This window comes from Mus caroli, unplaced genomic scaffold (assembly GCF_978045245.1).
Source record: "Mus caroli unplaced genomic scaffold, Mus_caroli_1 scaffold_8, whole genome shotgun sequence".
In the NCBI taxonomy this organism is placed as follows: domain Eukaryota; kingdom Metazoa; phylum Chordata; class Mammalia; order Rodentia; family Muridae; genus Mus; species Mus caroli.
The window spans coordinates 132,572,882-132,586,269 of NW_028227263.1; the positions used below are offsets into that span (position 1 = coordinate 132,572,882).

Here is a 13,388-nt window from a genome sequence, read left to right on the forward strand (position 1 = left end):
TTTTTTTCTTTTTACATTTTTAAATAGGTATTTTCTTCATTTACATTTCAAATGCTATCCCAAAAGTCCCCTATACCCTCCGCCCACCCTGCTCCCTTACCCACCCACTCCCACTTCTTGGCCCTGGTGTTCCCCTCTACTGGGGCATATAAAGTTTGCAAGACCAAGGGGCCTCTCTTCTCAATGATGGTCGACTAGGCCATCTTCTGCTACATATGCAGCTAGAGACACAAGCTCTGGGAATACTGGTTATTTCATATTGTTGTTCCACCTATAGGGTTGCAGACCCCTTTAGCTCCTTGGGTACTTTCTCTAGCTCCTCCATTGGGGGCCCTGTGATCCATTCAATAGCTGACTGTGAGCATCCACTTCTGTGTTTGCCAGGCACCCGCATAGCCTCACAAGAGACAGCTATATCAGGTTCCTTTCAGCAAAATCTTGCTGGCATATGCAATAGTGTCTGTGTTTGGTGGCTGATTATGGGATGGATCCCCTGGTGGGGTAGTCTCTGGATTGGGAGAAGATCTTTACCAATCCTAAATCAGATAGGGGACTAATATCCAATATATATAAAGAACTCAAGAAGATGGACTCCAGAAAATCAAATAACCCCATTAAAATTGGGGCACAGAACTAAACAAAGAATTTTCAACTGAGGAATATCGAATGGCTGAGAAGCACCTGAAAAAATGTTCAACATCCTTAATCATCAGGGAAATGCAAATCAAAACAACCCTGAGATTCCACCTCACACCAGTTAGAACTACTACTGTCAGTTACACTACTCAGCTATTAAAAACAATGAATTCATGAAATTCCTAGGCAAATGGATGGATCTAGAGGGCATCATCCTGAGTGAGGTAACCCAATCACAAAAGAAGTCACATGATATGCACTCACTGATAAGTGGATATTAGTCCAGAAACTTAGAATACCCAAGATACAATTTGCAAAATACATGAAATTCAAGAAGAACCAAAGTGTTTCTACTTTGCCCCTTCTTAGATTAGGAAAAAAAACACCCATGGAAGGAGTTACAGAGACAAAGTTTGTTTGTGTTTTCATGCTGGCTTCTTGGCATTTGAATTAGAAGATTATATTTCTAGGTGTTTGCATTTGGTCTATTCTTTGTTAGGTGGTATTTTGGTGTTTTGTTTTGTTTTGTTTGTTTGTTTTCTGGTTGCTGTACCTAGGTTCATTTTCTTTCTGGTTCTTGGCGGAGTATGGTGGCTGTTGGTTGCCTAGTAGGAAATTCTGTGGCCTTGATAAGTGTGGTCCCTGAAGGTTCCAAGTAAAATGTACTTCACGGTATTGGGAGCTGACACTTAGGAATGAAGATGGGTTGTAGTTATTAAGATATGCAGGCAGGAGAAAAATTGGGTGTTCTGCCAGAATCTGCTTAGTCTCCTGGGAATGGGAACAGAGAGTGAGGACAGGATACAATAGAAAGTTTGCTCAAGATCTGGGAAGGAGATTGAAATATTGGACTTGGAAGAATGGAGAGATAATTGTAGATATACAATTGTAGAATTGAAGAGCTACAGTTAGACTATTTCCTTCCCAGGTCAGAGTGCCATGTGTGTTCCCAAGGAGTGCCTGCTTGGCTAAAACAATGGGGGGCGGGGAGGGAGATTGGGAGGTCAAAATCTGTGTGGTCTTCTGGAGAAGTGGTAAAGGGGAAAGGGAGGACTCAGTAGGTATTCTACTGCAGAGCCAGAGATGAGACTAGGGCCTGGTTTTGGAGGAATGAAGGAAAAGGTGAAGATCTGCAGTTAGTCTACCTGTTTCCCCTGTCAGAGCATGACATTTATTTTTTATTCACACACATCATGATAGGCCCAAACCTCCTTTCAATAGAAAATTCTGTCCTGGAGAGCCCAAAATGAAACTGCAATATACACTGTTCATTTTTACTCTATTATAAATAAAAAGAACTATATTGACTCAGAGTACCACAAACTGTTAGACTGGTTGGCTTATCCTGGATTCTAGAATTCTGTGATACAACCATCATCACAGCCAAGTTCTGGGAAGAGCACTTCAAACTTTCAAAGGTCTTGCCCTGTTCTACAGCTGTTGCTCTGTGCATATTCACAGAACCTCTGAGTGTCATACTCTTTGTAAGAACATCTGTCTACTGGATTAGAACCCATCACCCTGACTTCATTAAATCTTAGCCTTCTTTCAAAATTTATTTTTATTTTTAAAAGTGTATGCATGTACCTATTCACTGTATTTATATGGCCTTTCTCCCATGAGTTGAGGTGAGTTGTGTCCACAGTGTCTAAAAACACCAGTATTAGCTCCCCTGGAGCTGACATTGAAGCAGTTGATGAGGTTGCTGGGAACAGAACCTGGGTCTTCTACAAGAGCAGTACTCACTGTCAACTGTAGCTGCCCAGCAGCCATGGAGAACTGGGTACCCGAAAAGGGAGCTGGAAATGAAAAAAAGGATGGGTGGGCAAGAGAAGGATGAAACCAAGACAAAGGTTTTCTGATCAAGGCTCAAATTTTAGTATTCAGCTCTACATTTATATAGGGAAAACCCACAGATCCATCCTTTGTTTCAGCTGGATTATGTTGCTTTGTTTCATCTGGATTATGTTGTAAAGCAAACTCAGCAGGCAGTCTGCTCCTGCAGGAGTCTGCAGATGCAGCAAGGCAGGTGCAGGAAGACCTCCACCTAGGTCAGAAGACTCTGCCCTAGATGGGCTAGGTCGGTGGAAGATTGACTGTGGCAAAAAATTAAGGTCTGTTTAGTCTGCTCAAGGTTGGGAGAAGGGCACAGTCAACTGCTGAAACATGTTACTCACCTTATTAAAATCCTTATACATAAATAAACCCATGTGCAGGATTAGAGATTTAACTCTTTTTTCCAAGTGCTGGCTATAAAACCTAGAACTTTATGCATACCATGAGAACACTCTACCACTAGCTACACCTCTGACAGCAGTGGGCATTTTTGAAGTTACAACAACCATATCTTTGCCACTGAACATCCTTTAGACCTCTTTATACACTCTGGTGTCATAAGTGATTGTAGAATTGCGCGCGGGACGTGAGACTGCATTAGTTAGGGAAGCAGAAAACCGGCCTGAGTAGGACCACAGGCCTCTTCCGGCCGGACCAGCACCGGGGTAGCTAGAGCACAGGGTTGGCTGACACCCGCCAGCTACCCACGACCCCCGCCACAGGATTTTGAGACTGCTGGTGAGTGGAACACAGTTTCGGCTCCAGTCCAACCACACGGGACCTGAGACTGCTTTGGTTGGGGAGACAGAAATCCGGCCTGAATAGGGCCACAAGCCTCTCCGGTCAGAAAAGCGCCTGGGTAGCTAGGGCGCAGGGTCGGCTGACACTCGCCAGCTACCCACACACCCGCCACTGGATCTTAAGACTTCTGGTGAGTGGAACACAGCTTCTGCTCCAATCCAATTGCGCGCAGGACCTGAGACTGCATTAGTTAGGGAAGCAGAAAACCGGCCTGAGTAGGACCACAGGCCTCTTCCGGCCGGACCAGCACCGGGGTAGCTAGAGCGCAGGGTCGGCTGACACCCGTCAGCTACCCACGACCCCCGCCACAGGATTTTGAGACTGCTGGTGAGTGGAACACAGCTTCTGCTCCAATCTTTAAACAGTGACAACGACAACAACTAACCCCAGAGATTACCAGATGGCGAAAGGTAAACGTAATAATCTTACTAACAGAAACCAAGACCACTCACCTTCATCAGAACCCAGCACTCCCACTTCGCCCAGTCCAGGGCACCCCAACACACCGGAAAAGCTAGACACGGATCTAAAAGCATATCTCATGATGATGGTAGAGGACTTCAAGAAGGACTTTAATAACACACTTAAAGAAATACAAAGGAACACTGGTAAACAGGTAGAAGACAGTAAAGAGGAAGCACAAAAATCATAAAGAATTGCAGGAGAACACTGCTAAAGAGTTACAAATCCTTAAAGAAAAACAGGATAACCTAATCAAACAGGTAGAAGTCCTTAATGAAAAACAGGAAAACACATCCAAACAGATGATGGAAATGAACAAAACCATACTAGACCTAAAAAGGGAAGTAGACACAATAAAGAAAACCCAAAATGAGGCAACACTGGAGATAGAAACCCTAGGAAAGAAATCTGGAACCATAGATACGAGCATCAGCAACAGAATACAAGAGATGGAAGAGAGAATCTCAGGTGCAGAAGATTCCATAGAAAACATCGGCACAACAATCAAGGAAAATGTAAAATGATAAAGATCCTAACTCAAAACATCCAAGAAATACAGGACACAATGAGAAGACCAAACCTACGGATAATAGGAGTGGATGAGAATGAAGATTTTCAACTCAAAGGACCAGCAAACATCTTCAACAAAATTATAGAAGAAAACTTCCCAAATCTAAAGAAAGAGATGCCCATGAACATACAAGAAGCCTACAGAACTCCAAATAGACTGGACCAGAAAAGAAATACCTCCTGACACATAATAATCAGAACAATAAATGCTCTAAATAAAGATAGAATACTAAAAGCAGTAAGAGAAAAAGGCCAAGTAACATATAAAGGCAAGCCTATCAGAATTACACCAGATTTCTCACCAGAGACTATGAAAGCCAGAAGATCCTGGACGGATGTTATACAGACACTAAAAGAACACAAACTCCAGCCCAGGCTACTATACCCAGCCAAACTCTCAATTAACATAGATGGAGAAACCAAAGTATTCCACGACAAAACCAAATTCACACATTATCTCTCCACGAATCCAGCCCTTCAAAGGATAATAACAGAAAAAAACCAATACAAGGACAGGAACCACGCCCTAGAAACAACAAGAAGGTAATCCCTCAACAAAGCTAAAAGAAGACAGCCACAAGAACAGAATGCCAACTTTAACAACAAAAATAACAGGAAACAACAATTACTTTTCCTTAATATCTCTTAATATCAATGGACTCAACTCCCCGATAAAAAGACATAGACTAACAAACTGGCTACACAAACAAGACCCAACATTTTGCTGCTTACAGGAAACTCATCTCAGAGGAAAAAGATAGACACTACCTCAGAATGAAAGGCTGGAAAACAATTTTCCAAGCAAATGGTATGAAGAAACAAGCTGGAGTAGCCATTCTAATATCTGATAAGATTGACTTCCAACCCAAAGTCATTAAAAAAGACAGAGAGGGACACTTCATACTCATCAAAGGTAAAATCTTCCAAGAGGAACTATCAATCCTGAATATCTATGCTCCAAATACAAAGGCAGCCACATTCATTAAAGAAACTTTAGTAAATCTCAAAGCACACATTGCACCTCATACAATAATAGTGGGAGACTTCAACACACCACTTTCACCAATGGACAGATCATGGAAACAGAAACTAAACAGGGACACAGTGAAACTAACAGAAATTGTGAATGAAATGGATCTGGCAGATATCTACAGAACATTCTATCCTAAAACAAAAGGATATACCTTCTTTTCAGCACCTCATGGTACCTTCTCCACAATTGACCACATAATTGGTCACAAAACAGGCCTCAACAGATACAAAAATATTGAAATTGTCCCATGCATCCTATCAGATCATCATGGACTAAGGCTGATCTTCAATAACAAAATAAATAATAGAAAGCCAACCTTCACGTGGAAACTGAACAACACTCTTCTCAATGATACCTTGGTCAGGGAAGGAATAAAGAAAGAAATTAAGGACTTTTTAGAGTTCAATGAAAATGAAGCCACAACATACCCAAACTTATGGGACACAATGAAAGCATTTCTAAGAGGAAAACTCATAGCTCTGAATGCCTCCAAAAGGAAACTAGAGAGAGCACACATTAGCAGCTTGACAACATACCTAAAAGCACTAGAACAAAAGGAAGCAAATTCACCCAAGAGGAGTAGACGGCAGGAAATAATCAAACTCAGGGGCAAAATCAACCAAGTGGAAACAAGAAGAACTATTCAAAGAATCAACCAATCAAGGAGCTGGTTCTTTGAGAAAATCAACAAGATAGATAAACCCTTAGCCAGACTCACTAGAGGGCACAGGGAAAGCATCCTAATTAACAAAATCAGAAATGAAAAAGGAGACATAACAACAGATCCTGAAGACATCCAAAACACCATCAGATCCTTCTACCAAAGGCTATACTCAACAAAACTGGAGAACCTGGATGAAATGGAGAAGTTCCTAGACAGATACCAGGTACCAAAGTTGAATCAAGATCAGGTTAATGATCTAAACAGCCCTATATCCCCCAAAGAAATAGAAGCAGTCATTAATAGTCTCCCAACTAAAAAAAGCCCAGGACCAGATGGGTTTAGTGCAGAGTTCTATCAGACCTTCAAAGAAGATCTAATCCCAGTTCTTCACAAACTATTCCACAAAATAGAAACAGAAGGTACTCTACCCAACTCATTCTATGAAGCCACAATTACTCTGATACCCAAACCGCAAAAAGACCCAACAAAGATAGAAAACTTCAGACCAATATCCCTTATGAATATTGATGCAAAAATCCTCAATAAAGTTCTTGCTAACCGAATCCAAGAACACATCAAAACAATCATCCATCCTGACCAAGTAGGTTTCATCCCAGGGATGCAGGGATGGTTCAATATATGGAAATCCATCAACGTAATCCAGTATATAAACAAACTCAAAGACAAAAACCACATGGTCATCTCGTTAGATGAGGAAAAAGCATTTGACAAGATCCAACACCCATTCATGATAAAAGTCTTGGAAAGATCAGGAATTCAAGGCCCATACCTAAACATGATAAAAGCAATCTACAGCAAACCAGTAGCCAACGTCAAAGTAAATGGTGAGAAGCTTGAAGCAATCCCTCTAAAATCAGGGACTAGACAAGGCTGTCCACTTTCTCCATACCTATTCAACATTGTACTTGAAGTCCTAGCCAGAGCAATTCGACAACAAAAGGAGATCAAAGGGATACAAATTGGAAAAGATGAAGTCAAAATATCACTTTTTGCAGATGATAGGATAGTATATATAAGTGACCCTAAAAATTCCACCAGAGAACTCCTAAGCCTGATAAACAGCTTCGGTGAAGTAGCTGGATATAAAATTAACTCAAACAAATCAATGGCCTTTCTCTACACAAAGAATAAACAGGCTGAGAAAGAAATTCGGGAAACAACACCCTTCTCAATAGTCACAAATAATATAAAATATCTTGGCATGACTCTAACTAAGGAAGTGAAAGATCTGTATAATAAAAATTTCAAGTCTCTGAAGAAAGAAATTAAAGAAGATCTCAGAAGATGGAAAGATCTCCTATGCTCATGGATTGGCAGGATCAACATTGTAAAAATGGCTATCTTGCCAAAAGCAATCTACAGATTCAATGCAATACCCATCAAAATTCCAACTCAATTCTTCAACGAATTAGAAAGTGTAATCTGCAAATTCATATGGAATAACAAAAAACCTAGGATAGCAAAAACTCTTCTCAAGGATAAAAGAACCTCTGGTGGAATCACCATGCCGGACCTAAAGCTTTACTACAGAGCAATTGTGATAAAAACTGCATGGTACTGGTATAGTGACAGACAAATAGACCAATGGAATAGAATTGAAGACCCAGAAATGAACCCACACACCTACGGTCACTTGATCTTCGACAAGGGAGCTAAAAACATCCAGTGGAAGAAAGACAGCATTTTCAACAAATGGTGCTGGCACAACTGGTTGTTAACATGTAGAAGCATGCGAATCAATCCATTCCTATCTCCTTGTACTAAGGTCAAGTCTAAGTGGATCAAGGAACTTCACATAAAACCAGAGACACTGAAACTATTAGAGGAGAAAGTGGGGAAAAGCCTTGAAGATATGGGCACAGGGGAAAAATTCTTGAATAGAACAGTAATGGCTTGTGCTGTAAGATCGAGAATTGACAAGTGGGACCTCATGAAACTGCAAAGCTTCTGCAAGGCTAAAGACACCATCAATAAGACAAAAAAACCACCAACAGATTGGGAAAGGATCTTCACCTATCCTAAATCAGATAAGGGACTAATATCCAATATATATAAAGAACTCAAGAAGGTGGACTCCAGAAAGTCAAATAACCCCATTAAAAAATGGGGCTCAGAACTGAACAAAGAATTCTCACCTGAGGAATACCGAATGGCAGAGAAGCACCTGAAAAAATGTTCAACATCCTTAATCATCAGGGAAATGCAAATCAAAACAACCCTGAGATTCCACCTCACACCAGTCAGAATGGCTAAGATCAAAAATTCAGGTGACAGCAGATGCTGGCGAGGATGTGGAGAAAGAGGAACACTCCTCCATTGTTGGTGGGATTGCAAGCTCGTACAACCTCTCTGGAAATCAGTTTGGCGGTTCCTTAGAAAATTGGACATATTACTACCGGAGGATCCAGCAATACCTCTTCTAGGCATATATCCAGAAGATGTCCCAACCGGTAAGAAGGACACATGATCCACTATGGTCATAGCAGCCCTATTTATAATAGCCAGAAGCTGGAAAGAACCCAGATGTCCCTCAACAGAGGAATGGATACAGAAATTATGGTACATTTACACAATGGAGTACTACTCAGCTATTAAAAAGAATGAATTTATGAAATTCCTAGCCAAATGGATTGACCTCGAGGGCATCATCTTGAGTGAAGTAACACAATCACAAAAGAACTCATACAATATGTATTCACTGATAAGTGGATATTAGCCCAAAACTTAGGATACCCAAGATATAAGATACAATTTGCTAAACGCATTAAACTCAAGAAGAATGAAGACCGAAGTGTGGATACTGTGCCCCTTCTTAGAATTGGGAACAAAACACCCAGGGAAGGAGTTACAGAGACAAAGTTCCTAGCTGTGATGAAAGAATGGACCATTTAGAGACTGCTGTATACAGGGATCCATCCCATATGCAGCTTCTAAACTCTGACACCATTGCATACACTAGCAAGATTTTGCTGAAAGGACCCAAATATAGCTGTCTCCTGTGAGACGATGCCGGGTCCTAGCAAACACGGGAGTGGATGTTCACAGTCAGCTATTGGATGTATCACAGGGCTCCCAATGGAGAAGCTAGAGAAAGTACCCAAGGAGCTAAAGGGATCTGCAACCCTATTGTTGGAACAACAGGATGTACTAACCAGAACCCCGGAGCTCTTGTCTCTAGCTGCATATGTATCGAAAGATGGCCTAGTCGGCCATCACTGGAAAGAGAGGCCCATTGGACTTGCAAACTTTATATGCCCCAATATAGGGGAATGCCAGGGCCAAAAGAATGGGAATGGGTGGGTAGGGAAGTGGGGGGCGCTATGGGAGACTTTTGGGATAGCATTGGAAATGTATCTGAGGAAAATATGTAATAAAAATATTAAAAAATAAAAAAAAGTGATTGTAGGTGAAGGTAAACGACTTCCCACACTCACTTTGAATGAAAGGCTTTTCTCTGGTGTGAACTCTTTCATGTTTAATAAAACTAAAAGGCCTCTTACATTTGCTGCATTCAGGCCTTTCTCCCATGCGACCTCTCCAGTGACTACTGGGGCTAGAGCAATTGCTAAATGGTGCACATTTGGTGCATTGATAAGATCTCTCTTCAGTGTGAACCTTTTCATTAATGGGATTGGAGTTTTTGTTAAATATTCTTCCACATTTATCACACTCACATGATCTTGCACCACTATGAATCTTCCAGTGTTAGAAGAGATAAGAATGTGAAGAATGTCCCATATTTTCTAGTATGAACTGTGTTATGGTTTAAGAAGTGAGAATTTTATGGAAGGAGCAGATGCAGAGACTCACAGCCAAACATTAGTTGGAACTTGGGGGAATCCTATGGAAGAGAAGGAGGAGGGATTGTATGAGCCAGAAGGCTCAAGGGCATCACAAGAACATGTCCCAATGAATTAACTTTTCAGGACTCATAGGTGTTCACAGAGACTGAAGCAACAATTAGGGAGCCAGCTTGGGATTTACTTAGATCCTCTGTATATATGTCAGGGTTGTGTAGCTTGTTATTCTTGTTGGACTCCTAACAGAGAGAGCAGGAGCTGTCTCTGACTCTTTTGCCTGCTCTTGGGATGCTTTTCATCCTACTGGGTTGCCTTGCCCAGCCTTAATTTGAAGGTATGTGCCTAACCTTCTTGTTACTTGTTATGGGATGTCTGGTTGATATCCTTGGGAATGCCCGCATTTTTTTTGTGAAGGGAAACAGGAGGAGTGGATCTGGAGGAGAAGGGAAGTGGGGGACACATGCAAAAAGGGGGAAGGGGAAACTGTGATCAGAGTGTAATATATGGAAAAGTAGTTAAAAAGTGACAGTTTTAAAATATTTCCCACATTCACACTCATAAGACTTAACAGTGAGAATTCTCTCTCTAAAAATAATTTCATAATTTTCTCCCTACTAAATAATTTTCCACATTCATCATTGTTGTGGATGGGCCTGGTGCTGCTTGTATTTTGATGCTAATTCCATTCTCCTGGGAGGGTTTGCAGACAAGGAGTGTACTGAGGTGATTTCTTGTGAACCAATCTTCTAATAAATAAAGGAGCCAATCACTGGCTCCACTGAGTAGGAGGGACTTCTGGGTTGGATGGAGGAAGAGAGGAGTTAGGTCCTTTTGGATGGGGATAGCATGAAGACAAGATGTAGCTAAGAGTGTCTCCTGGTTTCAGTGGTGGATCCATCAGGATTTTCTACCAGAGGATTTAGATTTAATAAGGTTTATGAGATTAGGATTTTAGTTGTTGTGCCCAGCAATTGAGTTACCGTTGTTTCTGAACTAAGTTTTCGTGGTGTTTTCCTTCACACAGCAGCTCATCTGGGTTCAAAAGAGAAAGGTATGGCGGCAAAGCATGGATTTGCCTGATGTGCACCACAAAGGCCTTGGGGGGGATTTGAAGCAGTGGGTTGGTTTGGTAGTGACCAACCAGTGGGAACGTAGTGAGCTGGGTGGAGAGATTATGGAGTTTTGAGTCAGTCTCCATGAGATAAAAACATGGCTGGCTAGGCCACCGGGGCATAGAGCTGTTGTGGGTAATGAGGCTAGGTTTTTACCTAGAGGGTATGATGCATTTATATGGCTTTTCTAAATTGTGAACTTTGAATGACCTGTGGCCATAGCTTGTATTGACAAATTCCTTACATATATTATACTTGTAAAATCCTTCCTTGATGAGGAACATGACTTGTTGGCAGCTGAAAACTTTCATACTGTCCCCAGTTGTAGTGACTCTTTCAAGGTGAAAAGGCCAGCACACTCTCAGATGTGTGGTCAGAATTCTCCCATGTGCTGGTAACTTGTTGCTGGAAAAGTTCTGTCCTGAGGAGGAAGTCCTTCCTAGCCTCTCTGCTAGAAGATGGTTTCTCAGACACCTGGAGTCTGCAGCTCAGCTATTCAGCAATGAGTGTTGCTCACATTGCTCCTGGGTTGCTTTCCAAATGTGCTGCTTTTGGTGCTGATGCAGATATGTAGCAATCTGTAATTGTTTGTCAGATGTTACATCAAGGTGCAGTTTCAACTCATGATGCTGGTTCTCAGCCAAGTACAAAATTTCTCTTGACTGGGCTACATGTCACACAAGAATAGGCCTCCCAGAAAGAACAGCCCTTGAAAGGTGCAAACAGTGACATTCTGTGCAGAAATATTCCACCAAACCAAACCAAACCAAATCAAAGCAAACCAACCAACCAACCAAACATCAATTGGGCCCCTGACATCTGTTCCATGCCAACAACCTGAAAGAAAATGTCACTTAAGTGCTTGATGAATTTAGTGGGAGAGGATAGCCCATAAGAAGATGTGTGACTGATAAACTCAAGAACTGGCTCCATGGTATAATTACAGAATCAGGGAATTTGGTTCTGATCCAGGATGGGGTTACCTAACAAGATTTGCCTATAAAGTTGGGGCCCATGAGTTTAAAATATATAGTCTTGAAAATACGCAAGCCTTACAAATGAGACTGAAAAGACATTTAGTCTCAAAGCAACTGGGGACGCTCCGGAAGGGATTAGTGCTAACAGAAGCCTGGTTCTCCTGGCAGGCTAAGTGCTTTAGAAACACCAGGGAGGTTCCGGGACCCTGCCAAGTGTATTCTGCACAGGCACCAGACATCTGTCTATTTCTAGGCCAGAGGAAAGGGGTCTGCCCAGCGCAGGAGTGTTTGCCTGAGCATTGGCAGCAGACATCTTGGTTCCGGAACCCCGCCGAGTGTATTCTGCACAGGTGAGAGTATGGAATACAGAAGCTAAAAGCTTCTGGGACAGGCAGGAGCCACAGAGCTTCTAAGGCAGCCCCCCTTTCTGGCCCCAGACAGCTGGCCACTTTCCTGGTCAGAGGATAGAGTTCCCCCCCGGCTGGGAGCGCTTGGCCTGAGCATCGGCTGCAGACATCTTGGTTCCAGGACTCCTCCGAGAGAGTATTCTGCACAGGTGAGAGTGTAGAATACAGAAGCTAACAGCGACTGGAACAGGCCAAAGCAACCCAGCTTCGGGACAGGTCCTGTTTTGGGCCTTCGTCTTCGGACAGGAGGGAGGTCCTAAGGCCAGATATCTGTGCACCTTTCCTGTAAGAGGAGAGCTTGCCTGAAGAGAGTGCTCTGACCACTGAAACTCAGAGGAGAGAGCTAGTCTCCCAGGTCTACTGATAGAGGCTAACATAATCACCTGAGGAACAAGCTCTAACCAGAGACAACTATAACAACTAGCTCCAGAGAATACCAGATGGCAAAAGGCAAATGTAAGAATCCTACTAACAGAAATCAAGACCACTCATCATCATCAGAACACAGCACTCCCACCCCACCTAGTCCTGGGCACCCCAACACAACCAAAAAGCTAGACCCGGATTTAAAAGCATATCTCATGATGAAGGAGGACTTTAATAACTCAGTTAAAGAAATACAGGAGAACACTGCTAAAGAGTTACAAGTCCTTAAAGAAAAAATGGAAAACACAACCAAACAGGTAGAAGTCCTTACAGAAAAACAGGAAAACACATCCAAACAGGTGATAAAAATGAAAACCATACTAGACCTAAAAAGGGAAGTAGACACAATAAAGAAAACCCAAAGTGAGGCAACGCTGGAGATAGAAACCCTAGGAAAGAAATCTGGAACCATAGATGTGAGCATCAGCAACAGAATACAAGAGATGGGAGAGAGAATCTCAGGTGCAGAAGATTCCATAGAGAACATCGGCACAACAATCAAAGAAAATACAAAACGCAAAAGGATCCTAACTCAAAACATCCAGGAAATACAGGACACAATGAGAAAACCAAACCTACGGATAATAGGAGTAGATGGGAATGAAGATTTTCAACTTAAAGGGCCAGCAAATATCTTCGACAA

At 42.1% G+C, this 13,388-nt stretch overlaps 1 protein-coding gene across 1 annotated transcript in view; it reads left to right on the forward strand.

Moving 5' to 3' along the window:
• The window catches only part of LOC110297227 (vomeronasal type-2 receptor 26-like), a 56,318-nt gene that overhangs the window by 35,712 nt on the left and 7,218 nt on the right, over positions 1-13,388 (forward strand). The gene's annotated exons all lie outside the window — the stretch shown is intronic.